Raw genomic sequence first — 22,613 nt, forward strand, 5'->3', positions numbered from 1 at the left:
TATCTTATTTGTCAGCATCGAGCGGCGCAGACAGCAGTCATCGCAGCTTACAGTATTGTACGCTACAGCTCTTGCGAGTCCCATATTTCCTTCACAACAGTACACTTCACTGCATTTCACACGCGACAGCCTCGACCGAACCTAGCAACATTATAACAGATAATTATTCAAAAAAATTGTTCAAATGGCTCTGAGCACTATGGGACTCAACTGCTGGGGTCATTAGTCCCCTAGAACTTAGAACTACTTAAACTTAACTAACCTAAGGACATCACAAACATCCATGCCCGAGGCAGGATTCGAACCTGCGACCATAGCGGTCTTGCAGTTCCAGACTGCAGCGCCTTTAACCGCACGGCCACTTCGGCCGGCTAATTATTCAAGCTGAGTAAGTGCGGCTCTCAGCCATTCTGACAAGTCAATAACAATCTTAGAAATTTCATTAGCAAATCCTATCCTTAAGAGGTAACTTCCGAAAAGAACCCGGAAATAACTTGTTCAGTTCATAACTAAAAGTGCCATTGTGATTCCTCAGAATTTTTGCAAAAAATTAATAATTTTCGTTATTTTCATGTTTTTCTTACACTAACTAGCACTACTCCAGTACCCAAGTATCCCACTAGTTACGTAAGAAATTTTGTGAATTTTTGTGTCATTTCCTTACAGCGGACGACTCCAGAAGATATTTATTGCTGAAAGTTTTTCAGGCATTTCTCTTTAGAACGTTAGGAGTGTCTGTCTGACTTCTGCAGTAGTGTGGGACTGGAAATTGCATCTTGCAGGAGCCACAGGGTAAAGGGGACATCTCACATTAATCCGTTGCGCAGGATGACATAATAGCACCCACACGTTCATCACAGAATACTTTGGTGTAAATGTCCAAGAATTAGCAATGAAAGGACATGTGCAGTCATTTATCTACATTCGCAAATTACTATGTGGTACTCGCAAAGTAGTTGAGGCGTAGCTTAGCACTGATACAGAAATTGGGGAGCCGTGTCATTTATCGATGTTGAAATTAGGGAAAAACGGGTAAAATAACTAAAATTGAGCGCACTATCAACTATGGTGCTTATTACAGTACATTACTCCATATCGACGTGTCTTTTCCATCCCATCCTTCCACTGGTACGCTGTTGATTACCACATAATGATTGACTGACACCACTTGTTTCAAATTGAGAGAGTCTTGGTGGGAGAAACATCTTCTGGGGTTGGCTAGCACCGAAATAGTGACTACATACATGACTGCAATATGAGGAATCAAGACACTTTGTCTCTTTCAACCGGAACACCGGGACATCTGTTACCCCATCACCATGAAAGATGAGATTAAACATAGAGGTCACTACCTTCAGACAGCTGTTTGGAAGTGCCCCACAATGTCCCAAAACACTTCCCATTTCCATATGTTGCAATGCCTTCCACTTTTTGTTAATAGGAAACGCCGCATGTTTCTTTTAGTTCAACCATCTTGTGTGTAATGAGAGCAGCATAGTTCACTCCATGCAATGCCCAGCTTTCTGTGGGAGACAATGTGGAGGTCTGACACAGACCTCAAAGTCATGGAAGAGGAACAAAATGTATGGCTGTGTTCAGAGCTTTAGTCATATATTGCTTTGATGTGTTACACCGAAAAGCGGTTTATCAAACTGCTTATGAAACAACAACACAGGAACCCTCTCTTTGTCTTGTGTTTGATAGTCGATGTACTTTTCCTCCAGTACACGCAACTAAACTTTACACAGGTCCGTGGAAGTGACTTCGATCGCTGCTCACCTGCTCCAGTGACCTGATACATGTACATTTAATGGGATCACCACATACGGTCGATGTCAACATGCAGACAGTATTTGTTCCCGATATACCGGAAGACAGAGATGTGGTAAAATCTTATTGAGATCTCTACCAGGTGACGTTAGTGAAGTGTTTATCCAAGCGTTGGGACTTAAACAGTGGCAACTATTTACTCACAACCGATACAAGAGAGTTACATGTTTGCACCTGTTACTGTCCTTCGAAGTAGTGACCAGCGTGCAAACCCAACCAAGGGACAGTCACGGACCAACCAACCGCTTGCTTGCCACGACGGAGTACACGAGAATTCAAGACCCAAAAAAATTACAAGTATCATGATCCCCAAACAAACGCGTATGTGAACTGAGCTGCCAAAACCACACACCATGTTGGGCAGCAACAACAGGTGAGGAAAAGACACTGCCTAAAAACTGCTCGAAAGTGAGGAGGCATCCTGTTACAGAGGTAGAGCGGGCTCTTAGCAGTCCATCATGAGCCAAAAATGAGTTTAATATTCTAGTCCTTTGATGCAGGACATCACAAGTAATCAAATATATTTTTCTAAACAAAGAGAAAATACTTAGAGGAAACATAGCCTATTCCACAGTGTTGTACAGGATTTTCAAAACAAGTAATGTTACTTCAGTGATGTGAAAACGAATGTGTGGTCTGATTTCATCTATTTTCGAAAATAACTCGCATGAAAGGGAAGAATTTGCATTTCATTGGACAAATTATAGGTGTATTGACAAAAGAACATCCCCATTTCCGATTTCTTGGTGGAGCTGCAGTCTGTTTGAGTTGCACTGCATTGTGCCACGGCCAGCGGTAAGAGTAGCCCTCAGTAGAGGCTTAAGAAGGTCATTGTAAGCTGCAGTTTCCCAGCTGGCTATCTCTTGAGGTACGCAATATACTCGGCAGATGGTGCTGGACTAGACAGGAAGTGACAAGTGAATTTTATTTTTCGTCTTGAGACACCGTGTTCAGGTAAGTTAATAAGCAATACATTTGTAAAAATATCATTCGATGTATTTCTGTTGGCTAGGATGGTTTTTTGCAACTCGTAAATGGGTACAAGTTTGTTTCATTCCCAAATGATGTTGCTACAAGAGTCCTGCATCTAGAGGCAGGATATTAGATGCGCAGTGGGACAGTGGGACACTCTTCTAATACGATTATTACACGTATTTTTGTTCCTCCTAGCAGCAGCTATTCACTTGTAGATCAGCAGGAGGCTACTCCACAGTACTTCAGTGATAGCTTGCTGTCCAATCATTATTACCTACCCTACCAATATAGGGCTATTAACTAGACTAGATGGAGGAACTCTCCAGTGCCAAACTAATAACGAGAATATCCATTCCACATGAAGGAGTTATTTACGAAAATGGATGGATCTACTGTCTAATGATTGATCAATGGCAACTCAAAGTGTTTAAATAAACAATATACTGCACTATGTACAAAACAAAGACTTTCGTCTGTCCTACACAGCAGTCCAGCACAGACTGAGTCCTTTTGCCACCAATTTCCTGATGCGGAGGGGCTGAGAGAGTGAGGGGAATGGGGGAGGGCCAACAGCGTCCTATGGTGGTGATGGTGGTGGTGGTGGTGTGAACTAGGTTACTTGGTCTCCGAATCTCACAGTGAACACACAAAATTTGATGCTCTTGCCAATACATTTTAATTTCCCACTAATTTTTGAATATCTGGCAAAAGTTCAATTTCCTGGCATTTCCAGTGGCAGGGATGGATGATTAGGAGAGGGGAGGGAAGGGACTCATGTGCCAGCTGGGGAAAACCCATGACATCATCAGGAGATGGAGATGATTAATTAATTAATTTGATATCAATTTGATATAAAGTGATATATAACAACAGGTTAAGGATCTGTCAATCATGAGAGAATAATAAGTTAACGGCTGACATGGAGCAGAACAATAGGTTTGCCCCTGAATGTGGGCTTGCCCCTGATGTAAGCACAAATGAAATGCACCAGAACCCACATTGCCCTACTACTTCCGTGGTGTTTACCACTAATAACGAGAATATCCACTCCACATGTAGCATTTATTGACGAAAATAGATGGATCTACTGTCTATTGCTTGCCCCTGACTGGTTGTGGAAAACAGAACACTGCTTGTTATATGAATGTATTGATATGCATTTATTATTTGTTGAATCCTAAAGTAGCTCTCGATTTGGCTCACGATTGTATGGTGAAACATTTTGCAGAAAGTGTCACCTCATTTAAATGGTAAAGATTTGTCGCTGTGAACAGAAACCTTGAGTCATCCAAGCCACAGGAAATCAGGCAAATTACTCGACAAGGAATGGATCCCCCATTAGAATTCGATGAGATGGCGTTGACTTGAGAAGGTCCATCAAGAAGCAGCCATCAACTAGCCTGTGAAATGCACACTTCCAAGAATATAGTGTGGAACTACTACTGGCGCAGCAATTACGTCACCACCATAAGCAACGTGTGCAAGCAATGAGCCTAAATACTTTTTAATGGCCCTGAGGAATAATGACGTAGTGATGTGATGGCTTTAGCTTGGCTCCCCACTGGGGAAGTATAATTTAAGTTTGTTGGATTGACTAAATATGAGATATTAGCACTTCTATGCTGCATCTGGAGTTGTTGTAATAAACGAATGGATTAGATGCACCACCTGCAGGGAAGTAGAGTGAGTACATTCTAAACGTTTTGTTTGTATAAAACGTTCTTTTTGGAGAATTTACCCCTAAGAAAACATAATTACAAAATTATAAATTTCTTTCCATCACTGACATTACAATAAGAAAACAGTTTTATACTCCATACTAATGAGAATTTTTAGGGTGACTTTGCAGTCTCTCTCAGAGTACTGCATCTATATTCTCAAAGACATATATGAGCACATGATGTCAAAAGTTGTAAGCGCTGTAGGTGTCAGCGAAGAATTCGAGACAGAAGTTTAGTTCCTCTTAGAATCTGTTATTCAATCTGGTTATGAACTATGTCGCAGGACATATGTAGAAACCAACTGCATGGATACTTTTATACGCTGACGACGTAACTGTAACTGCAGAATTTACCAGAAATCCGAAAGGACTTATTGCATGGTGCACGACGCTAGAACGTAAAGTAACTAGGACCAAAACTGTACATACACCTTGTAAATTTTCACGGACAGTCACCAGTTCGAAACGGCAACTACACCTCGACAATGACCTTATAACACCAATCGACCAGTTCAAGTACATCGGATCGATAATAACACCCACAACTTCCACGGACAAAGGCGTTGCAAATAGTATAACAACTGGGTGATTAAAATGGAAGTCACCAACAGATGTCATCTTAGATGCGGAAATGCTTATCGAAGACAAGATACATACAATCGAGCGATAAGAATAGCTCTAACGCATGGTTCAGAGTTTGGGTCACGCATAAATCAGACGCATGGGACCTCCAGGTTATAGAGACAAGGATGCCCCACTGGTCTGGAGGAGTGACCCTAAAGGATGAATTAAGAAACGACCACATCCTAGACATATTTAACGTAACAAACTTAGCGGATAAATTTCAAGAGAATCACCTGCGTTGGTACCTAACAGTATGACCAGAACTGTACTTGACATAAAGGAATCGAAAAGTAATTCCGGACGGCCACCGAGTACATATATCAGGATCCTAAGGAACGACCGCAAAACGATGGGATTGCATCCTGAAATGACACAAATATAAGTGGTGATCTTAAAAGTTTTCCCTCGAAGGGCGTACAGTCCAGAACCGGTATGTCAGTCAGGCAAAATCGCCGTAATCATTGAGCAATCATCCAACCGCCGCATTAGGTTGAAATACCTGTTTGGTAAAACACCGTCTCTTGCTGCGTGAAGAACGTACGTGACAACCTACTGTACATCCTCGTCCGACAGGACCGAAGTCTTGATAATCGCATTGGGAAATATCAGGAGAAGACGGTTGCTCGAGTGTCTCACACTTCAAATGATCTAACTTCTGCATTACGACTTTCGCAACATTGGGACGTGCGTTATCATGAAGCTGCAACAGCCCTTGTCGCAGTTTTCCCGGACTTGGTTTTCGGCAGAAATGCTACCCCATACTTATTTTGCATTCTCCGATTGATGTCTAATGTGTTTGTCCTTTGGCAGCCATGGAAAGAATAACAGCACGTTGGTCCTCTTTGGAAGCATTTGGTAATAACGTCTCCATAGTTCATTTTTCCGCATTTACAACACGCACGTCGGAAAGACACGAATGCCATACTAGTCGCTTACCTACACGTCGTTGCTTATATACCCGCGTCGGAGTCGCGCTACGTTGTGTATACGGTACATCAACGCCCTCAAACGGAAACTTTTTGATCGCCCCCTTACACGTTCAGAATGGCGTACCAAGACTATGAGGGCAGACCTGGAGAGAGATGCGAAAACATGGCAGAAGGAGAGATGAAGTAGAACAAGAAAAAATTTCTCGCCATGAATAGCAACTTACATGGGTCTGAGTCATTGTACACACAGGAAGTCTGCTAAGGTTCTTGACAAGGAACAGTTCGCACGTTACAGTTTGAGGAAATCGTGTTGAACCGTGTAAGAGAAGATTCATCACCAAACACCCGTTAACCTCCTTGTGAAATGCACACTCCCAAGAATACAATTTTAAGACTACTGTTGGAGCAGCAATAACACATTTATCGTAAACGATGTCTATAAGCTATCGGGCCGTGGTGATTCTTGTAAAGGCTGACGTTGAACTCCAATGACTTAGTGACTGATTTATCTAGGCTGCCCGTTGGAAAGTAAAATCAATATTAGTTAGCTTCACTAATCATATTCAATGTACATATTAGACCACGAAGGAGTGAAACAGGGGTAAGAAACACAAAAGATGACGAATGGATACCCTTGAGAGATGAAAGAGTGAAGACAGTAGAATCAAACAGCCAAGCCCCAGTAGAATAATGCATCAGATACTGAATCTAATTAACATAAAGAAAAATATAAAACGTCAGCAAATGAAACAGGCAAAATGGAACACAGTAGTATAAAAAAAGAGACTGATGGGAAGTGAAAACTGGCAAACCAGGAATGACTAGAAGAGAAATGAAAGGCTGTAGAAGCATGTGTGACTATGCGATGGCAAGACCGTGTTAGGCAAAGAAAGAAAGGTTGGATGGTGGAACGAATACGTATATGATCTACACAAGATTACAATCTTGAAGAAAATGATACTGTTTGGAAAACGAAGAGGAAGTAAATGAAAGTGAGATGGGAGGTGTGACATTGCTAGAAGACTTTGACAGTTCTGAAAGACCCAAATCGAAACAACACCCGTGGAGTAGTTTATATTCCCAAGAGTTATTGAGATTCCAGGGAGAGACAACCTCATAAAAATATTCCAACTGGTATTGCTAGATATATCAGATTGGCGAAATAAGAATGTAATAATTCCTATTCCAAACAAGGCAGGTCCTAACAGGTGTGAATATTACCGAACCATCAGTTCAATAAGTCATATTTGCAAAACAATAACACGAATTATTTTCAGAAAAACGGGAAAACTGTTACAAGTCGATCTCTGGGAGGATCTGTTTGGAGTACGGAAATAGGTATGAAGACACGAGGCCATACTGGTACTGTGCATTATTTTAAAAGACAGACTGAAGAAAGGAAATCCTATGTTCATAGAATTTGTAGATATAGAAACAGTTTTTCAAAATATTGCCAGAAATACACTCTGGTAGTAGAGGTAAAATACACACATCAAAAAAAGTTTTCCAGCACCTCGGTCCCGAGAGTTCCGGAACCTGTACAGAATACTGGAATAGAAATAAACATAAACATCATTTCGCCCTTTTTATTGCTCATGAAAACCACACGTTGCTTGTTGTACCACCATACAACGAGACCTTCAGAGGTGGTGGTCCAAGCTGCTGTACACACCGGTACCTCTAATAGTCAATAGCTCGTCCTCCTGCATTGGTACATGCCTGTATTCGTCGTGGCATACCATCTGCAAGTTCATCAAAGCACTGTTGGTCCAGATTGTCCCACACCTCAACGGCGATTCGGCGTAGATCCCTCAGAGTTGTTGGTGGGTCACGTCGTTCATAAACAGTCCTTTTCAATTTATCCCATGCATGTTCGATAGGTTTCATGTCTGCAGACCATGCTGGCCACTCTAGCCGAGCGATGTCGTTGTCCTGAAGGAAGTCATTCACAAGATATGCACGATGGGGGAACGAATTGTCGTCTATGAAGAGGAATGCCTTGCCAATATGCTGCCGATATGGTTGCACTATCGGTCGAAGGATGGCATTCACGTATCGTACAGCCGTTACGGCGCCTTCCATGACCGCCAGCGGTGTACGTCGACCCCACATAATGCTACCCCAAAACAGCAGGAAACCTCCACCTTGATGCACTCGCTGGACAGTGTATCTAAGGCTTTCAGCCACCGGGTTGCCTCCAAACACGTCTCCGACTATTGTCTGGTTGAAGGCATCGGTGAAGAGAAAGTGATGCCAATCCTGTGCGGTCTATTCGGCATGTTGTTGGGCCCCTCTGTACCGCGCTGCATGGTGTCGTGATTGCAAAGCTGGACATCAGTATAGACGTCTGGAGTGTAGTTGCGCATTATGTACCCTATAGTGCACAGTTTGAGTCGTAACACGACGTCCTGTGGCTGCACGAAAAGCGTTATTTAACATGGTGGCGTTGCTGTCAGGGTTCTTCCGAGCCATAATCCATAGGTAGCGGTAATCCACTGCAGTAGTAGCCCTTGGGCGGCCTGAGCGACGGATGTCATCGACAGTTCCTGTCTCTCTGTATCTCCTCCATGTCCGAACAACATCACTTTGGTTCACTCCGAGACGCCTGGACACTTCCCTTGTTGAGAGCTCTTCCTGGCATAAAGTAACAATGCGGACGCGATCGAACCGTGGTATTGAACGTCTAGGCATGGTTGAACTACAGACAACACAAGCCGTGTACCTCTTTCCTGGTGGAATGACTGGAACTGCTCGGCCGCTCATGCATGGTTGTTTACATCTTTGGGTGGGTTTAGTGACATCTCTGAACAGTCAAAGGGATTGTGTCTGTGATACAATATCCACAGTCAACGTCTACCTTCAGAAGTTCTGAGAACCGGGATGATACAAAACTTTTTTTGATGTGTGTAGATGATTATACAGCAAATATATGGCACGCATGAGAATTAATGGACTGAAACGGAAGGAGTAGCTGACAAGAGAATGCGGCAGGGTTGTAGGCTGTCCCTGATGTTATTCAACCTGCTTATTGGGCAAGCAGTAAAACGAATTAATAAAAAAAATTGGAAAAGGAATTAAAGTTCATGGATAAGAAATAAAAACGTTGATGACATTATGATGCTGTCAGAGAGGGAAAAGGAAATTGCAACAGTACTTGAACGGAATGCATAATGTATTGAGGGAGGTTGCAAGATGAATATAAAAAAAAAATCAGTCGAATGTAGTCCAATTAGATTAGGAAATGAGGTACTAAAAGTAGCAGATGAGTTCCGTATTTGGGCAGCAAAGTAAGTGACAATGGTTGAAGCCGAGAGTATATGAAATGGAAACAGACAATAGCAAGAAAAGCGTTTCTGAAAAGAGAAATTTTAGTGACATTGAATGTAAAATTAAGTGTTGGAAATCTTTTCTGAAGGTATTTGTGTGGAGTGCAGCCTTGTAACACAGTCTTAAAAACAAAAATTTATGACATAACCTGACTGAAAGAAGAGATTGGTTGATAGGATCATCCTGAGGCACCAATGAACCGCCAGTTCAGCGATTTTTGTGTGTGTGTGTGTGGGGGGGGGGGGGGGGGGGAGGGGGGGGGGGTAAAAACTGTACAGAAGACCAAGGCTTGAATACAGCAAGCTGATTTTCTTAGATATAGGTCACAGTAGCTATGCAGAGATGGAGAGGCCTGCAGAGGATAGACTAGCATAGATAGCTGCATTAAACAAATCGGCGGACTGAAGATCACAATTATCAGATAGGCCTGAAAGTACTTGAGTGATGCAGTCGCAGTAATTGGTTTGGTGGATAAGTTCGTATCGTTTTTCCATCAGTTTGATGAACACAACATATACACAAAACGGAAACTTTAGTCATGAATAATATATTCTCCTTCACTATTTACAACCATGTGCCAACGCTGGAGTAAAATTTCGATTCCGCGACTGTAGAAATCACCCGAGTTTGAGGCGAAGAACTCGATGAGCCATGTTCGGAGCGCATTTTTATCTGGAAAGGAATTTCCTTGAATGTCACTCGATAGAGAGCTGAAAACGTGAAAATCTGAGGGCGCAAGATCAGGTGAATAAGGTGGGTGCGGAATGACTTCCGACCCCAGTTCCTGTATATACAGAATGTGGATGGACGTTGTCATGGAGTAGCATCACATCACGCAGTCTTCCTGGTCGTTGTTCCGGGACTGCGTCTGCAACACGTCTCGGTTGTTGACAATAAATACCAGCAGTGATGGTTACACTTTAGAGTAGCAATATGTAGAACACCACACCGTCACTGTTCCACCAGGTGTATAACATAATCATTTGTGGATGCTCGCAGGTGTTTTTATGGGGAGCTGCTTCTTTGTTTGTGCTCAGTCATTCTTTCTTTTCTTTGTGTTAGCATAAAGAGACCATTTCTCGTCAGCAATAACGATACAGGATAGGAATGGTCGGTATTGTTCACGAACCAACTGATGGCGAACAAGCAGAGATGCACGTATGACACCAACTGAGTTTTATGGTTCAAATGGCTCTGAACACTATGGGACTTAACATCTGAGGTCATCAGTCCCCTCTGATTTTTATGATTTTGGCTTAGAGCATGCAGTACCTATACAACCAATTTTTGAAAGAAATTAGAATTAATTTAATACCTTCAGCTGCTGACGGGCGTTGATATATATCAACGGGGACAGGTGAAAATGTGGGCCCCGACAGGGATCTCCTGCTTACATGGCAGACGCTCTATCCATCTGAGCCACCGAGGGCAGAGAGGATATTGCGACTGCAGGGGCACACATATTCCCCGAACTCTTACGGGACTTGGTAAGAATGTCTTCCACGAGTAATGAGTGTGTTGGGGTGGGACACTGCGAATGTAGTGTTTGGATATACAAGGTGAGAATAGTGGTCTCTCGGGAGGCGTGCGCGAGATAGTCCATGCAGTCGCAATATCCTCTGTGCCCTCGGTGGCTCAGCTGGATAGAGCGTGTGCCATGTGAGCAGAAGATCTTGGGTTCGAGTCCTGGTCGGGGCACACATTCCTACCTGTCCCCGCTGATATATATCAACGCCCGTCAGCAGCTGAAGGTATTAAATTAATTCTAATTTCGTTTTAGACGGCTGCAGGTCATCATTTCAGAATCTGTACCCAACTGAGGAGATGGTCCAGCTGATATATGACCAACTGTACTTGCTCCAACGGCGGGGTAAGGAGGTGTCCTTCTGCTGGGTGCCTGGTCATGTAGGAATATGGGGCAATGAACAGGCCGATCGGGCTGCCAAGGAGGCCTGCAGAGAGCAGGATGTGATCCAGTGTCCTATTCCCTTGCAGTCTGTCATTTCTGCACTCCACAAGAAGTGCATGGAGTTGTGGGAGGAAGAATGGCTGTCGGTGATGGCCAATAAGCTGCGGTTGGTGAAGTCAACAACTCGGCCGTGGCGTACCTCCTGCCGCGTGCTCAGACGGGAAGAAGTGACCCTCACGCGTCTTCGGATTGGGCACTGTCCTCTCACACATAGCTTTCTATTACAGCGGGAGGATCCCCCGTTTTGTGATGCTTGTGGTGTGCACATCTCTGCCGGGCACATTTTAACAGACTGCATTTTATACCGTGATGCAAGAGCAGAAGCACAAGTTGACGGGGATCTGCCCTGTGTTTTAGCTAATGATGAGACATGTATATCTGGGGTTTTAAAGTTCTGTGATGTGTCTGCACTCTGCCCTAAACTTTTAGGCTGGAGGTTTTAGTGTATTGCAGAGTGGCTAGCTCCTCCCTTTTTTCCTTGCGGTCAGCCAGCCACTTCCATCTGCTCCATTGTTTTAGCTCCCTCTACCACTTTCTTCCTGGGTTGTCCATGTTTTACTGCTGGCGGCGTGCTTCGTCCCACGCTTCGGTGTGGGTAGGCACATATTTTTCCAAGCTTGTTTCCTGTGTCTTACATTCTGTTTTATCTTATTTTTCTGAGTCTTTCCTTGACACCCGTCTCAATCTGTTACTGAGCGGGCGCTGAAGACCTTGCCGTCGTGCGCCCTTAAAGCCCTCTCCATTCATCCATCCATCCATCCAGGTCATCAGTGGTGTCTGTTCTTTCGGACATGTCCGAAAGAACAGACAACATATCCATATAAGTATATGATTTTTGAAAGTTCCCCATTGCATGCAAACGTCACACGATGGAGGAATGATTACAGTTCATAGTATTGGCCAGTTCTCGAATGCAATGACGAGGACCGTTATGGATTAATGCGTTTAAGCGATCTTAAAGGTATTCCTGAACGTGGAGAGTCACTAATGTCAAAACAGTCCTCCTTAAAACGAGAAAACCATTTTATTGCCGCGATATGTTCAATGGCAGTATCCCTATACACGGCACAAATGTTTCTGACTGCCTCCGCTGCTGTCTCTCCTCTATTGAACTCAAAAAGAACAATATGTAGGAAATGTTTCGATTGCTGCTCTTGGCACTATTTTCTAGCGTCCACAGCTCCATTCATTATTTTAACATGACAAAAAGACAATACGTAAAACCGAATAGCAACCGTGAACTATAAATAAAAATGACCATCGATGAATAAACCCACAGCAACCGGATTACCAACATGAAAAACAAAAACGTTACGAACTTATACAGCACCATAATATTTTAATAAATAAATGGATTAGGCGCACCACCTGCAGGAAAGTAAAGAGTACATCCTAACAGTTTTGTTTGCCACAAAACATTATTTTTCAGCCGTGGATAGCTAATATCATTTACGCTTTGAAAAACACAATTACAAAACTATTAATTTTTTTCCACTACTGTGAACGAAATAAGATAACAATATTACGGTCATTATATTAATGAGAATTTTTAGTGTAACTTGCAGGTCTTTGTTGTGGTTACTCTGAGATACACAGTACACTGGCGGATGGACGATAAGGGGATTGCCGATGTCCAGGTCGTTGTCAGGTGATAATCGATCGGTCAGTGGGTTGGGCAGCTCACGCTGTGCGCTGTAGGACATGATGTCCTGGAGGCGGCAGAAGACGGGAGCTGCTGCTGCCTGTATTAGCGTTAATTACTCCCACTGAACAGTCACTGCGCTCTGAAGCAAAGCTCTGAGCGATTTATGAGCATATTGGACGCACCTTATGAAGACTTGCGCTGAAGTTTTATTCACGAGGGGAATCGCTGTCCTGGCTTTCTGCAAAATTTGCAATGGGCTTGTCCATACATCGAATCATCTTAGGTTCTTCGTCACGAAAATCGAATTAGCTAACAGTAACTTCCATAACTATTCCACAATGTCTTCTTTTTCCATGCTAAAGGATGCACACACTGACCAAGAGCTCCCTCTTTAAAGTAATTCCTTCATTCAAGTGCGTTTAACTTCTTCCGTATCTGCAGGCGTCGTGCCCATTTATCAAGTGACTTCGATGAATACATTTATTATGCATAAGTCTGAATCGTTGGAGCTAGATAAAAGAAATTTGGGTGGGGATCTGTCCCATCCCGTCACACAATGACACTTGGAGGCCCTCATTTGATGACTTCATTCGCCACTCTCTCTCTTACTCCACGTCCAGGTAGTTAAAACTCGATCACTCCATCAACATCTTGGATCGTCAGGGTGTCCCGTATGACCACACTATAAAGACTGCGAACTCAGAGCTCTGTTCTGTCAACGATTTTCTTATAACTCAAGCAAAGAGATCAGCAATAGTCACTTCGAACAGTTAATATGAGCTGGAGTTGTCCCCATAACGTGCAAGTCCTTTATGTTCTTAAACGTGAAGTAGCTTCATGATAACGCCCAGTAGATCACGCAGTGCTGACTGATCACAGTATCATCCTTTACGAGATGACGTCATGTTATGCAGTTAGCAGGAGCATTGGGTCAACACATCGCTCTCCCAGCCATTGTTAACTTTCAGATACTTTCCATTCAAGTAGCTCTCCACCTGGTCTCACGAGACTGAATACATTCCTTTCCGGTCCCCCAACGAGGAAACATCCCTGCCACCACTGGGAGTTGAACCCAAATCCTCAGCGTGGCAGTCAATGCCTTTACCGCTCAGCTACAGAAATAGCCGTCTGTCTCATCAGACAACTACGCATTCATATACGACCATTAGTCCCTTCTCTCAAAGTAGCCAGTTTACGATCCTCTGCCCTCTGAACTATTTTAACCCGAAAGGTGCGAATTCGGGGTTGTTGTTGTTGTTGTCTTCAGTCCTGAGACTGGTTTGATGCAGCTCTCCATGCTACTCTACCCTGTGCAAGCTTCTTCATTTCCCAGTACTTACTGCAACCTACATCCTTTTGAATCTGCTTAGTGTATTCATCTCTTGGTCTCCCTCTACGATTTTTACCCTCCACGTTGCCCTCCAATGCTAAATTTGTGACCCCTTGATGCCTCAGAACATGTCCTACCAACCGGTCCTTTCCTCTTGGCAAGTTGTGCCACAAACTCCTCTTCTCCCCAATTCTATTCAATACCTCCTCATTAGTTATGTGATCTACCCATCTAATCTTCAGCATTCTTCTGTAGCACCACATTTCGAAAGCTTCTATTCTCTTCTTGTCCAAACTATTTATCGTCCATGTTTCATTTCCATACATGGCTACACTCCATACAAATACTTTCAGAAACGACTTCCTGACACTTAAATCTATACTCGATGTTAACAAATTTCTCTTCTTCAGAAACGCTTTCCTTGCCATTGCCAGTCTACATTTTATATCCTCTCCACTTCAACCATCATCCGTTATTTTGCTCCCAAAAAAACAAAACTCCTTTACTACTTTAAGTGTCTCATTTCCTAATCTAATTCCCTCAGCGTCACCCGACTTAATTCGACTACATTCCATTATCCTCGTTTTGCTTTTGTTGATGTTCATCTTATATCCTCCTTTCAAGACACTGTCCATTCCGTTCAACCGCTCTTCCAAGTCCTTTGCTGTCTCTGACAGAATTACAATGTCATCGGCGAACCTCAACGTTTTTATTTCTTCTCCATGGACTTTAATACCTACTCCGAATTTTTCTTTTGTTACCTTTACTGCTTGCACAATATATAGATTGAATAACATCGGGGACAGGCTACAACCCTGTCTCACTCTCTTCCCAACCGCTGCTTCCCTTTCATGCCCCTCGACTCTTATAACTGCCATCTGGTTTCTGTACAAATTGAAAATAGCCGTTCGTTCCCTGTATTTTACCCCTGTCACCATTACAATTTGAAAGAGAGTATTACAGTCAACATTGTCAAAAGCTTTGTCTAAGTCTACAAATGCTAGAAACGTAGGTTTGCTTTTCCGTAATCTTTCTTCTAAGATAAATCATAGGGTCAGTATTGCCTCACGTGTCCCAACATTTCTGCGGAATCCAAACTGATCTTCCCCGAGGTCAGCTTCTATCAGTTTTTCCATTCGTCTGTAAAGAATTCGTGTTAGTATTTTGCAGCTGTGACTTATTAAACTGGTAGTTCGGTAATTTTCATATCTGTCAACACCTGATTTCTTTGGAATTTGAATTATTATATTCTTCCTGAAGTCTGAGGGTATTTCGCCTGTCTCATACATCTTGCTCACCAGATGGTAGAATTTTGTCAGGACTGGCTCTCCCAAGGCCGTCAGTAGTTCTAATGGATTGTTGTCTACTCTCGGGGCCTTGTTTCGACTGAGGTCTTTCAGTGCTCTGTCAAACTCTTCACGCAGTATCGTATCTCCCATTTCATCTTCATCTACATTCCCTTCCATTTCCATATTATTGTCCTCAAGTACATCGCCCTTGTATAGACCCTCTGTATACTCCTTCCACCTTTCTGCTTTCCCTTCTTTGCTTTGAACTGGGTTTCCATCTGAGCTCTTGATATTAATACAAGTGGTTCTCTTCTCTCCAAAGGTTTTAATTTTCCTGTAGGCAGTATCTATCTTACCCCTAGTGAGATAAGCCTCTACGTCCTTACATTTGTCCTCTAGCCATCCCTGCTTAGACATTTTGCACTTCCTGTCGATCTCATTTTTGAGACGTTTGTATTCCTTTTTGCCTGCTTCATTTACTGCATTTTTATATTTTCACCTTTCATCAATTAAATTCAGTATTTCTTCTGTTACCCAAGGATTTCTACTAGCCCTCGTCATTTTACCTACTTGACCCTCTGCTGCCTTCACTACTTCATCCCTCAGAGCTACCCATTCTTCTTCTAATGTATTTCTTTCCCCCATTCCTGTCAGTTGTTCCCTTATGCTCTCCCTGAAACTCTGTACAACGTCTGGTTTAGTCAGTTTATCCAGGTCCCATCTTCTGAAATTCCCACCTTTTTGCAGTTTCTTCAGTTTTAATCTACAGTTCATAACCAATAGATTGTGGTCAGAGTCCACATCTGCCCCTGGAAATGTCTTACAGTTTAAAACGTGGTTCCTAAATCTCTGTCTTACCATTATATAATCTATCTGATACCTTCTAGTATCTCCAGGATTCTTCCATGTATAGAGCCTTCTTTTACTATTCTTGAACCAAGTGTTAGCTATGATTAAGTTATGCTCTGTGCAAAATTGTACCAGACTGCTTCCTCTTTCATTTCTCTCCCCCAGTCCATATTCACCCACTATGTTTCCTTCTCTCCCTTTTCCTACTCTCGAATTCCAGTCACCCATGACTATTAAATTTTCATCTCCCTTCACTACCTGAATAATTTCTTAATCTCATCATACATTTCATCAATTTCTTCATCATCTTCAGAGCTAGTTGTCATATAAACTTGTACTACTGTAGTAGGCATGGGCTTCGTGTCTATCTTGGCCACAATAATGCGTTCACTATGCTGATGGTAGTAGCTTACCCGCACTCCTATTTTTTTATTCATTATTAAACCTACTCCTGCATTACCCCTATTTGATTTTGTATTTATATCCCTGTATTCACCTGACCAAAAGTCTTGTTCCTCCTGCCACCGAAGTTCACTAATTCCCACTACATCTAACTTCAACCTATCCTTTTTTCTTTTCAAGTTTTCTAACCTACCAGCCCGATTAAGGAATCTGACATTCCACGCTCCGATCCGTAGAACGCCAGTTTTCTTTCTCCTGTTGAGTAGTCCCCGCCCGGAGATCCGAATGGGGGACTATTTTACCTCCGTAATATTTTACCCAAGAGGGCGCCATCATCATTTAACCATACAGTAAAGCTGCATGCCCTTGGGAAAAATTACGGCTGTAGTTTCCCCTTGCTTTCAGCCGTTCGCAGTACCAGCAGAGCAAGGCCGTTTTGGTTAGTGTTGCAAGGCCAGATCAGTCAATCATCTAGACACTTTTGTCTGGCCTCTCAACAGATACCCCTCCGTTGTGGTTGTACCTACGGTACGGCCATCGGTATCGCTGAGGCACGCAAGCCTCCCCACCAACGAGAAGATCCATGGTTCATAGGGGTGTTGAGAGAAATTTTCACCACCAATATTTGGCGAACGGTGAGAAGTGAGTTAGTGACATAAAGTTCCCGATCACGAGACTTTGCGCTAAAGCCTTGGTTTAAATTCGAAACCTGTGCGCATGATATCATAGAATGAGGGCCTGTGAGGCTGTTAATGGTAATCCATTTGACGGTTGGGATTATAAGCTCCTTGGTGCTATTCGGCAGGAGTAAGCTATGTGCTGGCACTGTGCTTCTCACGTCCCCCTCCTCTCATAATCACACGACGCAAACAAGACAACACATTCGTTCATTACAGTTTCCTACGTTCAACAGAGACACATACACGAGCACGATTAGAACTGTTTATCGAAACGGCGCTCAAACGCGGAACCATTGCCTTTCGTGGGAGAAAGCTCTATCGACCTAGCTATCCAGGCACGACTCTCGACTCACCCTCACACCTTTACTGACGCTAGTACTTCTCTCCTCCTTTCCAAACGTCACAGACGTTCTCCTGCACACTTCGCGAGAGTATGAACTCTTGGACGAAAGGATATTGCGGCGAATTAGCTTAACACCAGCCTACGTTTCAGAACGAATTTTCAATCTGCGGCGGCGTTTGAGCTGATTTGAAATTTCCCGCTGGATCAAACTGTGAACTGGACCGGTCTGTGTAGGCGTATTGTGAATCGAGTCTGGATAGCTCAATCGGTAGAGAATTTGCCCCAGAAAGGCAAAGGTTCTGGGTTCGATTCCCAGTCCGGCACAACATAATCTGCCAGGAACTTTCAAATCAGTGCACCCTCCTACTCAGAGTAAAAATTCATTGTACGAGGGTCACTCCAAAAGAAATGCACACTATTTTTTAAAACCCTCTTTTATTCTACATGTTTGAAAGTTTTACAGTATGTAAATACATCCTTTAGGAACAATATTTTCTTTTTTCCACATAATTCCCATCCCTCTCAACTGCCTTACGCCATCTTGGAACCAGCGCCTGTATACCCGTACGGTAAAATTCTGGACGAACCTGTTGGAGCCACTGTTTGGCAGTGTGCACAAGGGACTCATCATTTTCAAACCTTGTTCCACCAAGAGAGTCTTTCAGTTTCCCAAAGAGATGATAGTCACATGGAGCCAGGTCAGGAGTGTAAGGCGGGTGTTTCAGTGTTGTCCATCCGAGTTTTGTGAGCCACTGTCAACATCCTGGGAACCCACCCGGCACAAACCTTTTTTAAGGTCAACACTTTCAGTACTCTGCATACACTTCCTTCCCCTATCCCAACGTAGCGTTCACTGTGATGCGTCTGTCAGCAGTCACCATTTCGTTAAATCTCTGCACATTGTGTGGAGTGTGTGCAGTACGAGGCCTGCCGCTGCGAGGACAATCCTCAATATTGCCGTGCCCGCTGTCATCGCGTAACCTGCTTGCCCACCGACTAATTGCGATCGACAGCAGCATCTCCATACACTTTTTCAACCTCTTGTGGATGTTTCCCACTGTCTCGTTTTCACACCGCAGGAATTCTATGACAGCACGTTGCTTCTGACGAACGTCAAGTGTAACAGCCATCTTGAAGACATGCTGTGACGGCGCCACTCACGGGAACATGTTGAACTAAGATTGAAAACAAGCGGGAAGGATGTATCTACACATTGTAAAACTTTCACACATGCAGAATGAAAACTGTATTTTTACAAAAATTGTGTTTATTTCTTTTGGAGTGACCCTCGTAATACTCTACGACTTTCTTTCTTTCGAACAATCTAGAGACTTTAGGTATTTCATGTTTTCCCTCATTTTGCATTCGTGTTTCAGTATGAAACTCTTTGATTGTCTAGTACGAAACTCTTGGATTGTCATCGATCTGATGGTTACTACATCTTCTTTTTTTTCAGTGATGCTGCAGTTCAGACGACGAAGCAGAAGCAGAGGAGACGCGGGATGACACAGCGTCGGCCCGCTGCGTTCCGGCAGACGCAGTCAGTGGAGCGGCCCCAGATCTCGGCGACCGCCTGGTGCAATTATTTTGACGCTGATGGTACACAATATTTTACCTGTCACCGGCGACTGTCCGTCTGGCGGCCTCCTATTTTCAGGTTCCATTTGTCTGCCTTGACGTGTATCCTTTGTGTAATTGAGCTGCTGTGCCGTGTCGCGTTGTCTGCTGCCGGCGCTCAGTCGCTCTCCTGGCCTCCAGCCGGCCGCTCTAGCGAGCTCACCTGCGCCTTTACGTGTGTGCCGTGCGAGTGCGAGTCCCCGCTCCAGTCGCCGGCGATTTCGATCACTTTTCCGACCGTCAGAGGAGCGAGCAGGCTCGTCGTCTCCGCCAAAGGTCAGTGGCACAAATTCATATTTAAAATGACACAATTTAGATAAAACATACAGGGAATATATGAAGGGCTTATTTCAATAGTGGTACAAGTCCATTACCTCCACTTTTCTGCCTATAATGCTTCGGCAATTAATGATCCTAACAAACAGAAAGAAAGGTTCATCTCTAGCAAGAAGCCATATGCTTGGATATTTCTGGTATCTCAACTACAGATTTTTCTGCTCTCATTGAACTTTAGGGCTCTGTATCTCACAATGAACAAAAATCTACCACTATTGAAAAAGCCCTTCATATCTTAATTAACAGCGAAAACTGACAATGATGGAAGTATTCAATAGAAGCAAACCCATTCCGGTAAATATTGTTCGATATTCAATAAAGGAGGCGTTTTCGAGATAATTCTCAGTGTACGGTTACGAGCAGTTACTGACTTCGGTGTAAAATAGTTAGCACCAATATATTTGAAAAGTACATCTAATTGCTTCCATGTCGCTTGGTTGGAGAATATGATAGATACATGGTTGGGTACGAACACATCTTGTTGCCGATGTAAGACGATATCCAACTCTCCAATACTGTCCTTGATGGATATGTCTATCAGCGCCTGTACCTTGGCCACCAGCATCAGCTTACCTCAATGTGCTGTCTTTTTCTGTCTGGTATCATCTAAAAAATGAAGTGTGTAGCACTCCCATTGATACGGTTGAAGAACTTGGGTAGCGAATTGTACAGTTTTGTCATGATTTACGAGATGATCTGGGAGTATTTAAAAAAATTCGTAACTCACTGCAGAGGCGACTGTAGCATTGCATCCAAATGCAAACACTGCACGTGGAACACAGCCTTTAACAGGTACGAATGTATTGTAAATTGTAACATGCAACGTGCAGAAATAGCACTGTGCAAAGGCCAGCAGCCGGCCGCTGTGGCCGAGCGGTTCTAGGCGCTTCAGTCCGGATCAGCGGTGCTGCTACGGTCGCGGGTTCGAACCCTACCTCGGGCATGGATGAGTGCGATGTCCTTAGGTTAGTTAGGTTTAAGTAGTTCTAAGTCTAGGGGACTGATGACCTCAGATGGTTCAAATGGCTCTGAGCACTATGGGACTCGACTGCTGTGGTTATCAGTCCCCTAGAACTTAGAACTACTTAAACCTAACTAACCTAAGGACATCACACACATCCATGCCCGAGGCAGGATTCGAACCTGCGACCGTAGCAGTCGCACGGTTCCGGACTGCGCGCCTAGAACCGCGAGACCACCGCGGCCGGCGACCTCAGATGTTAAGTCCCATAGTGCTCAGAGCCATTTGAGCCAAAGGCGTGCTGAAAAGTAACGCCTCCGAATTTTTGTGAAAACTCTTAAAGCTATTTAAATATAACAAACATTATTAACATTCTACATCTTCATGCTTTAGTCTACCTATTTGCAGCCCTCTGCCGCCAAAGGTCCTCGAACTGTAGTGTGTAACGTGGCAGTGTGTAACGTAACTATGTCGGTACGAGAGAAAAAGAGCGCTGTAATCGATTTTCAAATTCGAAGAGATCGGCCATACACGGACCACCCTCTCCTTCAACATGTTAATGCCAAACCACACACGAGCGCTGTCACATCTGCAACAATCCGACGCCTTGGGTTTACTGACATCGATCATCCACCAGAAAACCCCGACTTGGCCACATCCGATGTTCATCCGTTTTCAAGACTTCGAGGATTTCACTTTGATAGTGATGAAGCGGTGCAAGGAGAGGCTCCGTCAGCAAAGTCAAACATTCCACAGTGACGGTATCAACAAACTCGTCTCTCTTTGGGAGATTTGTGATCGTCATCACAATTACTATTTTGAGGAACAAATATGTAGGTTTGAAGAATTAAAATTTGAAATCTTAATAACGTTTTGTTGTATTTAAAAAGCTTTAAGAGTTTTCACATAAAAACGCAGAGGCCCTCGTACATAGCTTCTGAATTATAAGCTGGGCATACTACGAAGAAACTGGACTTCAGAAAACTAACAGATTAGCTCTTTCCTATGATGCTCACATCTGCAACACGCAAATAATGTATTCAGTTTGTCATGGCTAGAGTTCATAATCGCGTAATTTTTTGTTCACAAAATCCACCATTGCAGTTTCGCCCATTTGACCATTCTCAAGTACAGTAATTAAAAAAATTGGAGCATCCACAAGTCGCAATTTAAAGAAAATATATGGCTTGAATATAAAAGTGCAAGGAAACTGTCGTAATTGAATCTCATTCTTGTTGGGCGTATGACAAGACGTTCGCTAATCTTGTGGTAAGTGAAGCATTTGATAGCATTTTTCGAGAGGTACCTTTTCATTGAAAACTGTGTCCGTATGAGATAGTACCCGCAGAAATGTCAACGTTATTTCTCTGCAGTTTGTTTCCGCTGTCTCATTCATTTTGCTATAAAACTGTTTATTTTAGTACTCCACTCTGGATTTTTACTGATTTTAACAAGCTCTTATAATAAGTTGTGACTAACAGATTGAGATATGTTGTACGTCTTCCGAAACTCAGTGCGTTTTTTAAAGTGACAGCCTCTGCTGTAAATACGAAAGTTTCAGTTGTTCCGTTTTGGAACGTAAGTTTTAAATTAAGAATGAGCCTTCATCTCACAAGGAAGGAACAAACGGCCCAGTATTATTTTCACACTTCCACTGGTGGATGAGCTGCCCGCTAAGATGAAGTTACCTTGAAGTTCTCTAACTTCACTCTCATGGTCAATCCGCTTGATGTCACAGAATGTAATACGACTATTGACGCACTATGCAAGATATCTTGACTGTAGGA

General features: G+C 43.3%; 1 non-coding gene across 1 annotated transcript; it reads left to right on the forward strand.

The window, feature by feature from the left end:
* Nucleotides 1-18,162: 18,162 nt before the first annotated feature.
* On the forward strand, nucleotides 18,163-18,237 carry Trnas-aga. The gene has a single exon. It is a non-coding gene; the product is annotated as a tRNA-Ser (tRNA).
* The last annotated feature ends 4,376 nt before the right edge of the window (nucleotides 18,238-22,613 follow it).

The sequence above is a fragment of the Schistocerca piceifrons genome, chromosome 4, assembly GCF_021461385.2.
Source record: "Schistocerca piceifrons isolate TAMUIC-IGC-003096 chromosome 4, iqSchPice1.1, whole genome shotgun sequence".
Classification (NCBI taxonomy): Eukaryota; Metazoa; Arthropoda; class Insecta; order Orthoptera; family Acrididae; genus Schistocerca; species Schistocerca piceifrons.